The sequence below is a fragment of the Polypterus senegalus genome, chromosome 2, assembly GCF_016835505.1.
Source record: "Polypterus senegalus isolate Bchr_013 chromosome 2, ASM1683550v1, whole genome shotgun sequence".
Classification (NCBI taxonomy): Eukaryota; Metazoa; Chordata; class Cladistia; order Polypteriformes; family Polypteridae; genus Polypterus; species Polypterus senegalus.
In genome coordinates, this window is record NC_053155.1 from 284,396,522 (window position 1) to 284,410,465 (window position 13,944).

Below are 13,944 nucleotides of genomic sequence, written 5' to 3' on the forward strand. Positions count from 1 at the left end.
TTTGTCGTCTATTGCCTTCACTTATGCTAAAATTTTATCAACGTGCTTTCTGAATTCGCAAAACAATCCCAAAACTAAAGCCATGTATACCTGCGTTTCACATATAACGGTCTACGCCCTATTTGAGACAACTCTTCTGTTTTCAATATTGTCCATGAGGTTTCCAAATATTAGTCCTAATTTGACGAAAACATTTGGCACATTAATGATTACCGTCCCGCCCTGCATGAATCCCCTAATTTACGGAATAAACACTAAGGAGATTCGTAACAGCGCTCTGAGAACATTTAAAAACAAAATAATATTTAAGTGATTGGTTGCTGAATAATTTGACAACACACGAAAAAGTAAAATATCAAGGAAATATTTTTAAAGTTCACAATGCACGTTTCCGGTTTTGTATAATAAAAAGGTAGGTACACGATAGGGAAACACAAACATTGTACATTTAATTTATATTAGCAGTTACATTTTTTGAAGGAACAACCTAAAGCTATTTTAATATATTATACAAAATGACATTACTTTCTAAAGTACCTAATTGTTTCGAATTAAAGTGTGAGTGATGATTATTTCATGGGTCAGATTTACTGAACTGCAATAATCTTTGTAATTTTATTACAATTTTTTGGTTTATACTTTGTCCTTTTAGATTAAAAATTAAAAATTACAATGAAAAATTACCTGCTGGCTTAAGTAATAATGCTTTTCAGTAATATACAAATAGGTATGTGTGGGGTTCCACAAATATACCCTGCTAATACTGTACCTATTTAAAATTTACCCCTGAAAAAGTAGTCACCATGCAGCTTCACTGTTGCCTTATACAACACAGTTTATTTGAGAAATTCCAGTCTGACTTCCACAACGGTTGCAGTACAGACATAGTACGAGAACATAATGTAAATGATGTTATCATATCCTGTGATGAAAGAAATGTTACAGTAATTAAGTTGTTAGAATTAACCGCAGCCTTTGACACCATTGACCATTCTCTTGCATAGAACAGTAAATGACTTTGCACTCTCACAAACTATCCTTGCATGGATTAGCTCATCAGTTTCAGTGCATTCAGAAATGTGCAGACAATACTCTGTAATTTGTCTGAAAAGTTAAATATGGTATTCCATATTTGATTAACTTGGACTTTTGCTGTTCAGCTTAACATGCTTTGGTTAGGAATTTTCATTAGAAAAGACATCAGTCATTTTCACTTTGATGCAGATGATGCCCGGCTATTTGTTTCTTTTAAAATAAATTAACTTTTCTCTGATAGTGTCTTTCATTAATTGTGTCAGTGAGACTGTATGGATGAGAACTTCTTGTCTCTAAATGGAGAAAAAACAGGAGCTTCTTAAGTTGGTTCTTTGTGCTTTGAAGAATTTCCTACTATGTGAAGACAACTGAAATTTTCAGTGCATGGTAAGCTACCTAGCAGGACACTAACAGATTAAGAAACTTGGATTTGGCCTCTAATTGTATGCACAGAGAGTCCTTTTAACATCATGAGCTTACTGGTATTTCCCAAACGTGTTATCATCAATTCATGGTTATTTACTATATGGAGCCTGCTGCAGATCTTAATAAATACATGTGCTCTCTAGAACGTTCATGTGAATATATATTGTGGGAGCCAAAAATGGTTCCTGTAGACATCTTTAGCCAAATTCCAAATGCATTAATTTATTAAAAATGGGTAATTGAGGCCATAAATAAATACAGCTAAAACCATGCAAATTAGCTGATGGAGAGAAATGGATACTGCCACTCAAGTAACAAAAACACAGAAAGAGACAAATGGGAACAACTCAGGCAAGCTATCAAAAGAGAGTTGGTGTGCCCTGTTGTCTCCCAGTCAGTTTCTGGTACTGCAGTAACTGTGTACTATTTTCTATTAATGGCATACAAACAAAAGATTGTGCCCGTGTTTAGAAGTTGCATTCCTGTATTATGTGAACCTTGAACTGGAGTGAAAGCTTGAAATCTCTGACAACTGTGCTGAACCTTAGAGCTCACCTTCTGACAGATGGAAGATGTCACTTCTGCCCATACCTAAGATAATATGCTTTCCACACCATCTATCTTTTGAAGTGGGACAGCGCTGACTGCAGTAATGCCTGACAGCATCATGCTTTTGCCAGTAGCTGTCCATCGAATATTATATTATTATGAGTGTTAAGCCAATATTAAATGAAAGCTAAGTACTGCAAATTCCTACTTTAGTGTTACTGGTTCTTTCTTTCCTTTTAATCATCTATACCACTAGAAAAAAGTGGCCATGCTCCTAATGAGACAACAGATGGTGTCCTGGGGGATCTCCTTCCAGATCTGGATCAGGGCATCACTGAGCTCCTGGACAGTCTGAGGTGCAACCTGTCGGCGTTGGATGGACTGAAACATAATGTCCCAGAGGTATTCTATTGGATTTATGTCAGGCGAGTGAGCTTGGGGGTCAGTCAATTGTATAATTACTTCATTCTCCAGGAACTGCCTGCATACTCTTGCCACATGAGGCCGGGCATTGTTGTGCACCATGATGAACCCAGGATCCAGGGTACCAGCACTGGGTCTGACAATGGGTTCAAGGATTTCATCCCAATACCTAATGGCAGTCAAGGTGCTGCTGTCTAACCTGTAGTGTCCCTCCATGTATATGCCTCCCCAGACCATCACTGACCCACCACCAAACCGGTCATGCTGAACGATGTTACATGCAGCATAACATTCTCCACTGCTTCTCCCGACCCTTTCACGTCTGTCACATGTGCTCAGGGTGAACTTGCTCTCATCTGTGAAAAGCACAGGGTGCCAGTGGTGGACCTGCCAATTCTGATATTCTATGGCAAATGCCAATCGAGCTCCATGGTGCCAGGTAGTGAGCACAGTGCCCAAAGGAGGTTAGGCCCTCAGGCTAACCTCATGAAGTCTGTTTCTGATTGTTTGGTTTCAGTAGTTCCCACCAGTGCTCTGCTGGAGGTCATTTTGTAGGGCTCTAGCAGTTCTCATCCTGTTCCTCCTTGCCCAAAGGACGAGATTCTGGTCCTACTGATGGATTCAGGACCTTCTAGAGCCCTGTCCAGCTCTCCTAGAGTAACTGCTTGTCTCCTGGAATCTCCTCCATGCCCTTGAAACTGTGCTGGGAAACACAGCAAACCTTCCGGCAATGACATATATTGATTTACCATCCTAGTGAAGTTAAACTGCCTGTGCAACCTCTGTAGGGTGCAGGTATCGCCTCATGCTACCAGTAGTGACACTGACCATAGCCAAATGCAAAACTAGTGAAAAAAACAGTCAGAAAAGATGAGGAGGGAAAAATTGTCAGTGGCCTCCACCTATTAAACCATTACTGTTTTGGGGGTCGTTGCATTGTTGCCCCCCTAGTGCACCTGTTGTTAATTTCATCAACACCAAAACAGCTGAAAGTGATTAGCAGGTCAGCAGGGGGCATTTACCCTGTGGTCTGAATGTGGACCCCAGTTCAGTGATGGGGACACTGTTCTATAAAAATTATGCTGTCATTTGTATGAGACATAAAAACAAGCTCCTGACGCTCTACAGTCATAAATGTCCTTGGGCATCCTTCGTTAAGTGTAGGGTGAAAGCTGATGTCCAGGTTAAATTGCCCATCACAGCCTATTTATTCCGGACCTCTAATCATCCCTTGTCTCTAACTGGCTGTCTCTCTCACTACTTCAACACATAACAGCTAATGTGTGGTTAGCATACTGGGGCAAAAATGGCCGCCACATCATCCAGGTCAGGTGGATTCTACACATTAGTGGTGGCTGAAGTGGCTTCCCACTCACTGAACTGCTTTGAGTAGTGAGAAAACCAGTATATAAATGTAAAATTATTATTATTGTTATTAATTATCACATAAAAAGACTTAAATTGCCATAATGCTGCTTACATATGTGAAGTTATCCTTACTTACGGAGCAGTAAGCGCAATGAGATCTCAAGATGCTGGCCTAGTAAAGATGCTAAAGATTAATAAAATAACAGTGGGAAATTGAAGTTTTAGTTGTGTAATTCCAAAGCTTTGGAACAATCCATTTGCTTTATATAAGAGATTCCGCTCTGATATTAAAGTTTAAATCCAGGCTAGAAAACTGACTATTTCAGTCTTGCATGGCCCTGTACTAACAAAATATAACAAGATAGTGTACTTTTCATGAAAGAGATGAGGGGATTAGAAAGTAGAAATGTATTGTATTGTATTGACCCCCTTCTTTTTGACACCCACTGCACACCCAGCCTACCTGGAAAGGGTTCTGTCTTTGAACTGCTTTTCCCAAGGTTTCTTCAATTTTTTTCCTATTTGGTGTTTTTTTGGGGGAGTTTTTCTTTGTCTTCTTAGAGAGTTAAGGCTGGGGGGCTGTGAAAAGGCAGGGCCTGTTAAAGCCAATTGCGACACTTCTTGTGTGATTTTGGGCAAAAAAATTAATTGTATTTTGTTGTATTGTATGCTGGGATCACTACCAAAGCTGATGAACAAATTGAAAATGCAAGGCAAAATCAAAGGTTTAAAGAAACAAAGCAATTTAAATTCCATAAAGTATTTTAGCAAGAATTACAGCTGCATACCAATACTTCTTTTGTTCAAAACTCAGATATGAAAGGGATGCACACACTGTTTTTCATATAGTCTTTCCGGTGACAACATGTGTCATTTATTCCCAGGTAGTTCTGGGATAGATCATTGTGGCAATTGCCTCTGCGATTGCTCCAGAACTGGTAGCACTTTTAATAAAACAAAAATACCATTGTGGTAAGACAGTAAATATGTTTTACTTTTTCATTTCACTATAAAATGAAAAAAACTGTTATAAAAATGTTATTTTTAGATTACAAATATCTAATTAGACATGCACTGTTTGAAAAAAGATATAAAAAATAAATAAAGAATGCTAATCATAACAACTATAACTGCTAAATAGCTGTGGATATTGCACTTCTGTTAAGTAATTATGAACTGTTACTAAACATTCTTTGTTGTGTTTTTTTCCCTCAGTATACTGATTTAGTGCTAGTGCTCTATGTCAGATTAGGAGGGGTGCAGCTGGCCTAAATCTCCAGAACTCTGACTGTGTCTATCTCTGTCTTTAACATTTGCCTACTATAATTGATTGTAGACCCGTCGCAGGTTTCTTTTCAAAAGAGATGCTACTGACTGGACTGTTTGTTTTTCTCTCCTCCTCTGGCAACAGTCCAATAATTAAATAATGGACAGATATTGCTGGACTTTATTTATGTTAATCAATTTCAAACCACTTTGTTTTCCTGTCTGATTACAACAAATCTGTGCCTTTTTGGGTACTCATTATGTAATTAGTAATTCATAAAGTTTGTATTTGTATCTACCTCTGAACTTGTCACAGTAATCCATGCCTGTGCTCATTTAAAAGAGCTATATGAAAATAGATTGAATGTAATTGCTTAATTAACTACTAAATACAGTATCCTGAAATCTAAAGAATTAAAACATATCACCTGATATAATGAATTCTGGTTCCATTTGATTCACACTGATGAGAAGGCCATGACATGGAATTGTTTATTTCTGGACAACATGGAGGAGTCTTTTACAGAATCTCTGTGTTCTATTTTTGTTTTTCCTTTAAAGTTACTAGACTTTCCATCCATCCATCCATTTTCCAACCCGCTGAATCCGAATACAGGGTCACGGGGGTCTGCTGGAGCCAATCCCAGCCAACACAGGGCACAAGGCAGGAACCAATCCTGGGCAGGGTGCCAACCCACCGCAGGACACACACAAACACACCCACACACCAAGCACACACTAGGGCCAATTTAGAATCGCCAATCCACCTAACCTGCATGTCTTTGGATTGTGGGAGGAAACCGAGCGCCTGGGAAACCCACGCAGACACGGGAGAACATGCAAACTCCACGCAGGGAGGACCCGGGAAGCGAACCCGGGTCCCCTAACTGCGAGGCAGCAGTGCTACCACTGCGCCACCGTGCCGCCCGTTACTAGACTTTAGTAAACATTATTTTTTTAACAATTATTAAGGTTAAGATTAGATCTAATCTGTCATCTAAATTTATAAATGGTTTATAAATTGATGATATGCTACTGCCATCACAAGCCTGAGAAATTGCTCATCTGAATTTACTTTTGGACAAGTTGCAAACTAGAGAGAAGATACATGAAAAGCAAAGAGGATATGAAGGATACCTTATGTCTGCAACATCTGAGAATGTAAGAGGCTTTGGTGTGCAAAAGCTGGGTATATTAAATATTCCCACACTCAGCTGGTAGCACTGCGATCATTTGTGCATAAGGAGCTGTAGAACATCTTATCAAAGAAGCTACTCATCCATTGGTGTAATTCCTAACTCATCCATTGGTGTAAGATTAGGATAAATGATGTTGGAAAGATTTCAGAACTGGCTTGTTTCCATATAACAAGGAATTTTGACTCACTTTTGAAAAAGCTTAATGAAGTGTCATTTCTCGTGGCATGTCACAACTTGTTCATGTACTATAGCATTTTGTGTATTGAGCAGAACTGGCTTAAACAGCTTATTCCAGGCATAATGTTAATACTGGATGGATTTCATCTGATACAATCAGCTGGAGCGAAGAAAGGAAGGTGGGGGACTGGAGATCCATGTGAATGAGCAGTAGTGTAAAAGCAGCCAGAACCAGCCTCCACTACAATTGATTTGACATACGCAAGTCATGCAAGAAAAACCACAAGTATCACTGAGTTGTGAGCTCAATGTGCTAGGTAAATAGTAATAATATAATAATAATAATAATAATTAAAATAATGTAGGGAAATACTTTACAATGTTCAAAAAATAAGATTAATAACAAAAATTGGGTAAAGGTCAATATCTAAACCAGAAATCAAAATCAAATAACAATTGGAGATCCTGACTCCTTTAAAAGATTTTAACAGCTACAGCTTTAGAGTTTTATTTTCTGAATCCAGAAATTCTAATAATACAGTTTTTCCTTTTATTACAACACTGACTTGATGCTGTGCTGGTCCCACTTTTCCAGATGAGCCAACAGGTGCCAACTGGATTTTTATTCTGAATGCCATGATATAAACAGTACCCTGCTGCTCGACCGTTTGACATCTCCAAACTATTAAAACAACTCTGCCTTTGACCTGTCTGCCTCTTGCCTGCTCGTTTACTACTCTCACTATTATCATACATTTGTAATGCAGAATACCAGATAAATGCTACAAATGGGACACAAGTAACACTGCCATTTTCAAATGCATATTAAGTTTAAAAAAGTAAAAATATAAATATTAATTTAGTGAAGAATGATGCCAGCTCCTTTTCATTACTGAATTTATGTCTCACTGTGCTGGCAATGACTTGGTCACCCAGTTGTCATTATTAGGCTGAATACAAGAAGATGGTGCTGATGCCTCCCTTTTATACAGTGCAGTTTCTTGGGATTTCTATTCTATTCCATCCATTATCCAACCCGCTATATCCTAACTATAGGGTCATGGGGGTCTGCTGGAGCCAATCCCAGACAACACAGGGCGCAAGGCAGGAAACAAACGCCGGGCAGGGTGCCAGCCCCCCGCAGATTTCTATTCTATTACTCTATTTAAACAATGTTTTCCCAAATATTGATAAGATTTTTTTTTGTTGGTGTTTGTTCTTGCTGTGGTCTCTGCTGCAGTCATTACAAGGATAATTATGTATAGAAAAGCGTGTGCAAATATACATGTAATACCCAGAACCCTTAATCTAAGTTTGAATATATTGAAATATTTACTTATTTTTAATTATGACATTCAAACTTTATTTTTTGGCTAATTTGACAGCTCTACTTAATTACATAATTTATTGGACTATTTATGCAAGAGCACTGTTTTTTTTTAAATCCATCCATCCATCCTTAGGACATTTTCTCTGAACCAAGCCAGCTGGACACAGCTGAAAAATCAAGTACATATCTACAGTTGTGCTTGAAAGTTTGTGAACCCTTTAGAATTTTCTATATTTCTGCATAACTATGACCTAAAACATCATCAAAGTTTCATTCAAATACTAAAAGTAGATAAAGAGAAACCAGTTAAACAAATGAGACAAAAGTATTATACTTGGTAATTTATTTATTATTATTAAAATGATCGAATATTACATATTTGTCAGCGGCAAAAGTATGTGAACCTTTGCTTTCAGTATCTGGTGTGACCCCCTTTTGCAGCAATAACTGCAACTAAACGTTTCCGGTAACTTTTGATCATTCCTGCACACCGGCTTGGAGGAATTTTAGCTCATTCCTCCATATAGAGCAGCTTCAACTCAGGTCCTTCCACAACATTTCAAGTGGATTAAGGTCAGGACTTCGACTTGGCCATTCCACAACATTAACTTTATTCTTCTTTAACCATTCTTTGGTAGAACGAATTGTGTGCTTAGGGTCGTTGTCTTGCTGCATGACCTACCTTCTCTTGAGATTCAGTTCATGGACAGATGTCCTGACATTTTCCTTTAGAATTCTCTGATATAATTCAGAATTCATTGTTCCATCAATGAAAGCAAGCCGTCCTGGTCCAGATGCAGCAAAACAGGCCCAAACTATGATACTACCACCACCATGTTTCACAGATGGGATAAGGTTCTTATGCTGGAATGCAGTGTTTTCCTTTCTCCAAACATAACGCTTTTCATTTAAACCAAAAAGTTCTATTTTGGTCTCGTCCGTCCACAAAAGATTTTTCCAATAGCCTTCTGGTTTGTCCACGTGATCTTTAGCAAACTGCAGACGAGCCTGATGGGCATCAACAAATCTTTTTCTGAGGTCCTCAGAAATCTCCTTTGTTTGTGCCATAATACACTTTCACAAACGTGTTGTGAAGAGCAGACTTTGATAGATCCCTGTTCTTTAAATAACACAGGGTGCCCCCTCACACCTGATTGTCATCCGATTGATTGAAAACGCCAGACTCTAATTTCACCTTCGAACTAACTGCTAAACCTAGAGGTTCACATACTTTTGCCACTCACAAATATGTAATATTCGATCATTTTCCTCAATAAATAAATGACCAAGTATAATATTTTTGTCTCATTTGTTTAACTGGTTTCTCTTCATCTACTTTTAGTACTTGAGTGAAAATCTGATGATGTTTTAGGTCATATTTAAGCAGAAATATAGAAAATTCTAAAGGGCTCACAAACTTTCAAGCACCACTGTATAAGCAAGAAACATGCCCACAATCCTGTTGTACCAGACACTATATGATTGCTATAGTCAGGATCTTCTGTACATTATTCTCAGATATTTCTGAAGGTTTTTTGTTCCTTTTACATTTTTATCCAAGTTTAAAAAATGCAGCATTTATGTCTGTTCTTTAAATATTTTTCAGATTGATTGCTGAATGTTAATCATTTTTCAAGTAGGTCTTTTCTCTGTTTGTTTTTTGCGAATACTGCCATTTGTTGGACTGGTTGCTACGGTAGCTAGCTTGAGTAGTGCAATACATTATGTCATTGACGTGACTGCAAATAGGTCAATCCTGAGGACTTTTAGGCTGTCAGTAATGGGTATGAAAATGAACTTTGTTAGTATATGTTTCATATTGAATTCTCATTATTTAGAATACTTCCAATAATTATTTTGAGTATAATTTAGGTGTTTTGATTTATGTTTTGATGAAAGATAGGATGAATGTTCTGGCTTTTGTGTTAGGCTCAGCTTCATCTTCTGGTCACTCTAAAAAATAAAAATATTCACTATCATCTGTAGATAATGATGTAGAACTTTCCAGTCCTTAACAACTGTTTAGTTCAAGAAGATATATCAGCATTACATATCAACCTAAGCTGTATTATCTTTAATGTTCAAGCGTTGTATCCTCCATCACTGGGTGATATTAGGCTAGCATTTGTCTGTGACATAAAAAAAATGAGACTATGCCTACCATACAGCTGCACCTTTGTTGGCATAGAATGCTGACTCCTTCTTTGCCTATTGACTTGTGTAGAACAGTGTTGTTTTTGTATCTTAATAGCCACTGTAGTTATTGGGTAAACATGCTGCATGCATTTGTAGTAGATTAATAAAAAAGTAAGGTCAATTTTTGGTGTACATGCAGATCAATTTGTTATTGTACAATAAACTGCTCATAAGTTCCAATAATTGTGACCATTCGTCATTCAACATTGTGTCATGAATCGTCAGTAACTAAGTCTCATCAAAGTACAATGAAAGCAACTGAACTCTAGAATTAAATGAACATTCATTGACAGCACGGCAAAAGGATTTCATAAATCCAAACCCTTGGTTTTTGATGGCAATGTCACAGATAACTGTTGTGTGTTTGAACAAAATTATGATATTTTCATAGTACATTCAGATAAAGACACATGCACAAGAGGGCTTCACTCATTCATTCATTTACCATGTCTTATCATTAAGATCCATGCATCTCTTTCCACAGTCACACTTATAATGTGGGATCTCAGGCCATCTGGGGGATATAATCCTCCCAGGAGGCATCCTTATCAGATGCCCAAACCACCTCAATTGGTTCCTCTTGATGCCGAAGGTAAGCAGCTCTACTCTGTGCTTCTCACCCTATCCCTAAGTGAGATCCCAGTCACTCTGTGGAGAAAGCTCGTTTCAGCCATTTGTACCTGTAATCTCATTCTTTCGGTCATTACCCAAAGCTCATGACCATATATGAGGGTAGGGATGTAGATCAAATAGTAAATCAAGAGATTTGCCTTCTGACTCAGCTCCTACTTCACCCTAATTATTCAATATAGCAACAGCATAGCTGTACTCATTATTCCTATCTGTCTCTCTGCCTCACCATCTCTTTTCCTCTTACTTGTTAACAAGACCCTGAGGCAAAGTCCACCTTTTTATTACTGAGAACCGTAGCCTCAGATATGGAGGTGGTGACTTTCATCCCTGCCACTTAACACTCATTAGCAAAACATTCCAATGTGTGCAGAGTTCACAGTCTGATTAAGCCAACAGGACCACAACATTTGCAAAAAACAGTGATGTAGTTCTAAGACCACTGAACTGAAACCCCTCCTCTCCCTACCTCCTCTTTGATATCCAGTCCATGAAAATCACAAATGGTATAGGAGACAAACCACAGCCCTGGTGGAGGTCCACAAAAACTGAGAATGGTGCAGATGTTTTTCCGAGTATGCAGACATAGCTCTGACTGTGATTATACAGGGACCAAAGAGCCATTATTAAGGTCCCCGAAACCCTGTACCCTCCTAGCACCCTACACAGAATACCTCAAGGAACACTGCCATACACCTTCTCTACGTCCACAAACACATGTAGACCAACTGGATATATTCCCATGTTCACTCCAGAATCCTCATAAGAGGTAAACAAGTGCTTATGCTTATCAATTTGTCTGTTTTGGAAGTTATAAAATGAGAGCATACTTTTGAAAACACACCAATTGTTCATGCAGGAGAAGCAGAAAACTGTCTTCTTATTGCTTACGCTGAAACGTACAAAGATACGGAAAGCTTAAACTGTAAATTCCAAGAAATATGTAACCCACAGATTAATATTATGATAGAGAGACATAAATTCAATACAAGAAATCAAAAGCCTTGTGAAAGTATTAAAGCATATGCTAATGACTTAAGAAATAAAGCAAAGGCATGCAAATTTGGGGATCTACAAGATGATCTGCTTAAGGATCACCTTGTATGTGCATTATTTAAGAAAACTTCTACTATATGCTAATGAATTAATATTGAGCAAAACTACTTACATTTTCCAGGGAGGAATTAAATTTTAATTTTACACATGATTACCAACTGTTTAAAATATAATGCAAAGCTACTAGGGCTGTACAATTACACAAAATTTTATACACAAAAATAATTTTTGAGTTTGAATTGTGGGTATTTTGCTAAACATATAATACTAATTTTCCTAGACGTTCTTCTGTTTTTTCCTACTGAAAAATCAAAAATGGTCATTGACTTTAAAGAAAGGCTAAAAATGCTTCCATTAGAGTAAGTGAAATGAGGGATTAAAAAGTTAGTTTGTTATTGAGATTGGGAGATAATATTGGATCACAGAGTGAGAATGAGCTTAGCTTCTTCTGTGTGTGTGTGTTTTTTTAAGTATACAGTATTTGAATCCTTGTGAAAGAACACAAATGGAGAGATCACTGTGGCAATAATGAAGGGATGTGAAGTGTTCATCAGTACAGTAGGCTTTTGCTAGGTCTTTGATTTTAATGGATCAAATATGCTCCCTGAAATGGTTGGCTAGCTGTTCCCCTGTTTTAACTTTGTACATGGCTGAACACTTACTTCATGAAATACAGTAAAATAAAATGTTTAGGCTGGCAAGAGGCCCACTGTCTAATATTAAACAAGGATAATCTCTCTAGGTGTCAAATTATCTGCCTTGTTTTTAATTTTGTTGTCCTAGATCACTTGATTGTGATCAACCTCTCTTTAACAAAAGAAATACAGGCGGTGAATAATTCCAAGTAATTTTAAATAAAATAAGTAAATGAGAAGCATCTCTCACCCCACTGTATACACACTCAAGTGGAAGCAAGGGCTGCTAACCAGTCCCATAGTGTAATATCTTGGTGAAAATAATGTATTTTCCATGTGTTCGCCCAGTTCTGAAACTTTTCCAGGTCTTTTTGAATTTTTTGCTGCCTCCTCAATGTCTGCTATTACTCCAATTTCAGTGTCAAAAATTAACAAACTATATGGGAATCAATTTGATCAAATAAAGTAACAGTCAAAAGACTGAGCCCCGAGGGACTCCACTAATGACCTCACTCCACAGGGAGCATTCTCCTCTTATCTGTACTTTTTGTTTCCTGTTAGTTAACATCAACATCAAATAACAAGAATGTATTAATAGCTGATTTTTATATGAAACAAATGATGATGTTACAAGTTGTAACCTACAAAATTGAACTCTCTAACAATGTATCGCTGAATAGTGGCAATAAAGCCACAGAAGGGCTGCATCCATGGAAAAACAAAATGGTCCCTTGCAAGATGTCAAGTATGTCAGCACCTCCAAGGAGTCCTTTGTGAAAGAATAATTTTAGGGTAACATAGCATTCATCTTAAAGAAATAGCATAAAGAGTTAATAAATGTCAGAAACCAGATAAAGGTCAAGTGAACAACAAAATGTACTAAAAGATGACTAAGAGATGACTAAGAAATGAGCAGATGTCCTGTAAACAACCAGAATGGACAATTGTTATATGCACAGAAATTTCAAGAGTGTTGAGTCAGTTCAAAGGTATAAGAATATATTTTTATTTTTTTATTTTATATAATGCATTTGGGTGTAAACCAATGAACCAACCAGAGTAAATGTTTGCATTGATTGACACTGTAGGTAAATTCAATCTATACTAATAAAAGGCCAAGCCCTCACTGACTGACTGACTGACTGACTGACTCACTCACTCACTCACTCACTCACTAACTCACTCATCACTAATTCTCCAACTTCCCGTGTAGGTGGAAGGCTGAAATTTGTGCAGGCTCATTCCTTACAGCTTGCTTACAAAAGTTAGGCAGGTTTCATTTTGAAATTCTACGCGTAATGGTCATAACTGGAATCTACTTTTGTCCATATACTGTAATAGCCTGCAGCTCGGTCGCCGTGTGAGGCGGCGTTGCGCCTCGCATCATCACGCCTCCCACGTTATTGAGTGCCTGCCCATATAAGGTAAATATTCATAGGTGAAGGACTGTGCTTGTCATATTCATAAGTGCAGTTACTGCGGAAACCCTCCCTCAACGAAAGTGCAAGAGAAACTTTTAACTGCCGGGTCTGAGCTAAAATTAAATAAGGCCATAGACATCGCAAGATTGCACAAGATATTCGTGAGATACGAGTTTAATGAGAAGACGCAGGGTATAAAGCCTCGATGCTAAAGACCTGGGGCCTCATTTATA